This window comes from Plectropomus leopardus, chromosome 4 (genome assembly GCF_026936395.1).
Source record: "Plectropomus leopardus strain MGB_pleo_1.0 chromosome 4, ASM2693639v1, whole genome shotgun sequence".
Classification (NCBI taxonomy): Eukaryota; Metazoa; Chordata; class Actinopteri; order Perciformes; family Serranidae; genus Plectropomus; species Plectropomus leopardus.
This window is the reverse complement of record NC_142179.1, coordinates 39,363,892-39,369,799: the sequence shown is the minus strand read 5'-3', so window position 1 is coordinate 39,369,799 and position 5,908 is coordinate 39,363,892. Positions and strand designations below refer to the sequence as shown.

Sequence of the window (5,908 nt, the reverse complement as noted above, 5' to 3'; positions counted from 1 at the left end):
AAAATGCCCTGAAGCATTAAATTTCTAACAAGCCAGTATACCAATAACCCCAGTGAAAAAAATACAAAATGCATTGGGCCAACTAAAAACCTAACTTGAAAGTATCATACACACACAAGCACACACACAAAAAAAAACCTCATCCAAAAACTCAAATGCGGAGCCTCAAGTAAATGGACTTTTGTATTTAGCATTCTATGCAAATTTGGTTTTGGAGAGTGGACTGGATTAAAACATTGTCCACCTCACCTTGTACCATAATAATTACAAACGAGATCATCTCATCAAGCTTCACACCTCACCGGGGGAAGCTGACAAGGATGCCCACTCTCTTCACCCCCATTCACTATTTTTAGCAAACAATTTGCAAAAACAATACAGCAATATAGTAAAATTGAAGGATTTCAGGATGCCACTTCACAACATAAAATTAGCCTTTATGCAGATGACTAACTTTTATGTTTATGTAACAGTTAAAATGTTATTAATTCTTGTTTCTAAACTATATTTGTAAATTTTATTTACCATTTAAAATTTTAGTTGAGCATGAATTAATTTTATCTCTTTTAGTTTTTTTATTTAATCTGATTTTTATGTTTTCTGTGAAATTCAATTTGTTGCCCATTGCTTCTTCTGTACCTCATGAGTTTCCATAGCTCCTTCTGTCTTTCTCTCACCACTGTTTTGCACTGCTGGGTGTAAGTTGTGTTAAACATTCTGCTGCACTATTTTAACACTAGAACTACCAATGTGGGTCATTTTTACCCACACACATTTTCAAATGCATGTAACTGTTAAAATAAAAGTCCTACATTTCTGATTTCCTGAATTTTCCTAGAATTGTGTGATTAATCATGTACCAAATTTTAGGGGTTGTGGGACAAAAAGAGAAAAACATATTATCACCTCCAACTCCCTCACTGGGTAATTTTAACGCCTGTGTAAACAGCTGTGGCAGGTCACTGACAAGAGTCATTGCTAAACAACTGGACCAGCATTGCAAATGCTAAGCTGTCAACACTGGCAGACAGCTGACTGTCAACTATCAGCTGTCCGTAAGGGGCTCGCTGCTAAGCAACCGGACCAGTGGCGTGAACGCCTGTCAGTGCCATTGTTTTGACTTTTCATAAGAAGTTTGTCACATACAAGATAGTTATAGACTGGAGATCGGAGGTTTTGTTGGTAAACATGGGCAGATACAGACGGCGGATGAATGTAGAGAAAGCTCTGGAAAAATATAATTTCATACATTTTATAATATAAAAATGGAAATAGGCCATAAATGAAGAGGAATCAGATGGGGGAAATATAAGAGTCAGGAAGAGTCAGATGAGATATCTGACCCACCATTTTCCCCTGATGAGAAATCCTCATCTGAAGACAAGGAGTCACCACCTCGAAAAAGGCCCAGGGTTATATGACATTTAGCTAATCTCACATCTCAACTTCAAATATCTACAACTCAACCAAAAGAGCATGTCTAACATTGATACATTTAACAACAGGCCTATATCATACAATAATTCAACCTACATTTAGGGGGTCAAAATTACCCACCTTGGCAGTTCTAGGGGGTACTGGTATGTTGGCGGTTCTAGTGTTAATGTTTCCTTTGAGTATTGAGCAATTTACCTTGCAAACTTTGGATAATAGTTAGTACTATTTATACTGTATTGTTAGTCAGCTGTTTTTGTGTTGTGTTGACTTGAGTCGCCCTGTGTCATGTGACCAGCACAGCGCTGCAGTTTTTATCATCCACTTCCTGGTGTAAAATGCTTTCATTTTGCATGTTCAGGAGCAGTGGTGCAGATTTCTGTGACCAGAAAGCAATAAATGTGCTACACTGTCTTCTGCAGGAGAGAATACATGCTGGAAAACAATTCCTTGAATTGTCATCTTTCCATTCCCCATCCAAATATTTTACAATTACAGAACCTTTTTGTGTCACAACAGGAAGCTTTCAATACCTTTAACAATTTCTCTCCAATCTCTCACTACACAATAAACTGGAATAAATTACCTATACTACCACTGTCTGAAGATGCTTGGGATACTGCAACCCAAGATTATCCTCTTCCACCTCACATTGGCAATCTAAAATATTTAGGTATTAATATTTCTCCAAGACTGTCAAACTCTTCAACCTTAATTACACCCCGCTTCTAAAACAAATAGAAGACGACTTCAAATGCTGAAAAAAGGTCCCACTCTCTTTCATTGGATGAATCGCTGCACTTGCAATGAAAACCTTACCTCAGATGAATTACTCAATGCTTCCTATTGCTCCCACAGACAACTGGTTCAAAACATTCCACCCATTAACTCTCCAGTTTTACTGAAAAAAAGCGAAAGAGAATTTCACTTTCTGTAGTGCTGAAAGTGAAATTCTCAGAAAATCACAAGGTGGTTTAGAGGCTCCAAACTTTCTTTATCACATGCCCTCAAATCAATTACAATATTTATTCAAATGAACCTAAAAGTGCAATCACAACAGCCCATGGTTGGAAAACAGAATCAATGCAAAAACCACCTCAGTTGCTAATCTTCCATTCCTACCATAGTTAATCACTGATCACAATCTCCTCAACTCTGACAGTGTTGCATGTTGATTTTTGTGCTGGTGCTTCAATAGCACTGCTCACCAAAAATAGATTGGATGGACTATGTGGAGATTGGTGAACATATCAGTGCCAACATTACAAAGACAGGCTATTGTCATTTTACATTCAAAAAGAAAGTGATCTGACATCACAGATTTAAAGGAGAGACAGTCAAGGCAGCACACACACATGAACCATGCAGAAATCAAAAGTGTCATTGCCATGGAAACAGTGTAAGACTAGGGAATTAGATCAACGTTGTGAAAAATGAATCCATATGGGGTTTTTTTCCTCTACTCTGTCTTTCAACAGGTAATGATGCTCAGGCTTCCCACCATTTGGTCAAAATTCCTGATACACTCACCTCAGCAGCTCTGCTGTAATTCAGCTCCTAGATCAGGCATGGGCAAACTACGGCCCATGGGCCATATATGGCCTGTTGGGCTTTTTAATCCAGCCCACCGAACTTGTCCAAATTATAGTAAAAATCGTAGTCATTTTGCCTTTTCCCTGCAATGCCTGCATTTTCCCAATAGATTGCGTACTCCAGACACATTGACCTTTGTTGGAGTGTGGTGTATTATACTCTCTACTTCATGTTTTCCCTTTCCCTTTGAACTTTGAGCCCTTCTGTAAAAATGAGCGGCCCAAAGAAAAGAAAAGTGGACAGTGACTGCTGAGTGTTTAATAAGGAATGGACAACAAATATTTTTTCACTGAAGTCCGATCAATAGCTGTATGTCTGATATGCCAAGAAACTGTTGCAGTTTTCAAAGAATACAATATCAGCCATCACTTTGCCATGACGAAACGCTAGCAAGCAGTCAACACAAAAACGAGCGGCTACTGCTCAGAGGTTGGCGGCTAATTTACAGACTCAGCAACATTTTTTTTCACTGACAAACTGCGATTCAAGAGTCAAGTACCAAGGCAAGTTTTTTGCTGGCATTCAAATTAGCAAAGGCTAGCAAGCCTTTCTCTGAAGGCGAGTTTTTAAAAGAATGCATGGTAGAGACAGCAGGTTTCTTGTGTCCGGAGAGCAAAGGCCAGTTTGAAAAAAATCAGTTCATCACACAGGACAGTGACTCACCATGTGGAACTGATTGACGAAGATATAGCCAGCAATTTAAACGAAAAGGCGGAGTCCTTTAAGTCATAATTACTCGCACTGGATGAAAGTAACGACCTAAAAGACACTGCTCAGCTCCTAATTTTTATCGACAGTGACAGGGACAGGGATTAACAACAGTTTTGAGATAACGGAGGAGTTTTTGACCATGGAGTCCATGAAGGGGCAAACGCGAGAAGAGGACTTATGTGACCAGGTGTCTGCTGTCATCGAGAGAATGAAGCTATTTTGGAGTAAACTTGCCAATGTCACCACGGATGGCTTGCCAAATTTAAGTTGAAAAAATGTTGGGCTGCTGAAAAGAATCCAGGATAAAGTGAAAGCGGAAAACCCTGACCAGGATGTTATTTTCCTTCACTGCATCATTCATCAGGAATCTCTGTGTGAGTCTGTATTGAAGCTTTATCATATCTTGAATCCGGTCGTAAAACTTGTTAACTTTATACTTGCAAGGGGACTTCAGCATCATCAGTTTATTACGTTCCTGGAGGAAACCGATTGCTGATCACCAGAACTTACTTTACCACTCTCATGTCAGCTGGTTAAGTTTGAGGAAAGTGTTCCAATGAGTGTGGGAGCTCAAAGAGGAGATTAGCTAATTTTTGGAGTGAATGGGGAAATTCGATGAATTTCCTGAGCTGAGCGACACAAATTGGCTTTGTGACTTTATGTTTGCTGTGGACATATTTTCACACGTGAATGAGTTGAACGTGAAGCTACAGGGGAAAGATCAGTTTGTGCATGACATGTACACAAATGTGAGAGCCTTCCAAGCTGACTTTATTCTCCAGACAAATTTCAAGCAAATCTTTTGCTCATTTTCTCACACTAGCCATGCAAAAAGAGTCCACCCAAAATGCGAAGAAATACAGCAAATCACTGGATGACCTGCATGGAGAATTCTGCCGTTGGTTCTCTGATTTTGAAAAAATTGACAAGTCACTTCAGCTGGTGTCCTGTCCCCTGTCACAAGACCCTGAAACAGCACCACAGGAGCTGCAATTGGAACTGATCGATCTTTAGTCTGACTCCGTTTTAAAGGAGAAGTTCAACTCTCTTAAACTGAATGACTTTTATGCTTCACTTAATGAAGCCATGTTTCCAAACCTCCGGTGGACGGCACAGAAGATGCTGGCATTGTTTGGCTCGACCTAAGTGTGTGAGCAGACGTTCAGCATCATGAACATCAACAAAGCCCGTCACAGATCCAAGTTGACCAACACCTCAGATCTATCTTGAGAATTGCCACAACAAAACTAATTCCAGAACCAACAACACTGTTCTCACTGAAATTGATAGTGAGTTTCTCTACTATGTTATGAAAAAAATATATTTGGAAAAATAATTCATACAATAAGCCATATATATTCATGCTTTGCTGCCTGTTAAAGGCCAAAACCTTTTAATGTAATGGCTTTTACATGTCATTTATATTAGATCACACAAGCACAGTTTGCCCGTCCCTTCCCTAGATTGTGTGTTTGATGTATGATGACTGCATAGTCTGTCTCACACACAGTAGACATGTCCAACCACCAGCTCATATTCCAAAATCAGTCATGCTTTTTCCAATAGAGATCATGCAAATGCATGCTTGCATATCCGATCCGCAAGCCTCCGAACTGCCGGAGCTGAGACAAAGTCGATCCACAACGCACTGGAGCCAGTGGAATTTAACTAATAGACTAGAGTGTGATCTATTTGCTCCGTCTGCCGTGACAGAGCAGAGCCGGACCGCACATGGATCTGGTGGAAATTAGGGGTCCATCTGAACACACTAGCATCCAAGACTGAACTGAAGACTATCAGCAGGCAGGGGTCATATAAAGTAAATTATGAAAATTTAAGCAAAGCACTGTTGGAGCACTGGTTTTAGCATTGGCTGCTACATTCATGTTTTACAACCACTCAGCTGCTTGGCCACCAGCTGGCTACCAAACCCCTCCTTACTTGCTGTGTTTTCTGGTATTATTCATTTAAATAAGATCTAATATTCAAGAGCCTATTTGTGATTAGCTTTCCCAGGAGAGTTCATAATTAGCTAAAATATGAAGTGCTGTACAAATAGCCACATGGTGTTGCTGTCCGCATCAAAACTAAATCAGTTCTATGGTTTTATTGATCATTATCCGTCTTTAACCAAATTTCAAACAATTTTGTTTTTGAGATGTTGACTAAT

The 5,908-nt window shown here is 39.6% G+C and overlaps 1 pseudogene; it reads left to right on the top strand.

Moving 5' to 3' along the window:
- Nucleotides 1-3,877: 3,877 nt before the first annotated feature.
- Nucleotides 3,878-4,616, top strand: LOC148189840 (general transcription factor II-I repeat domain-containing protein 2-like; annotated as a pseudogene).
- Nucleotides 4,617-5,908: the final 1,292 nt, after the last annotated feature.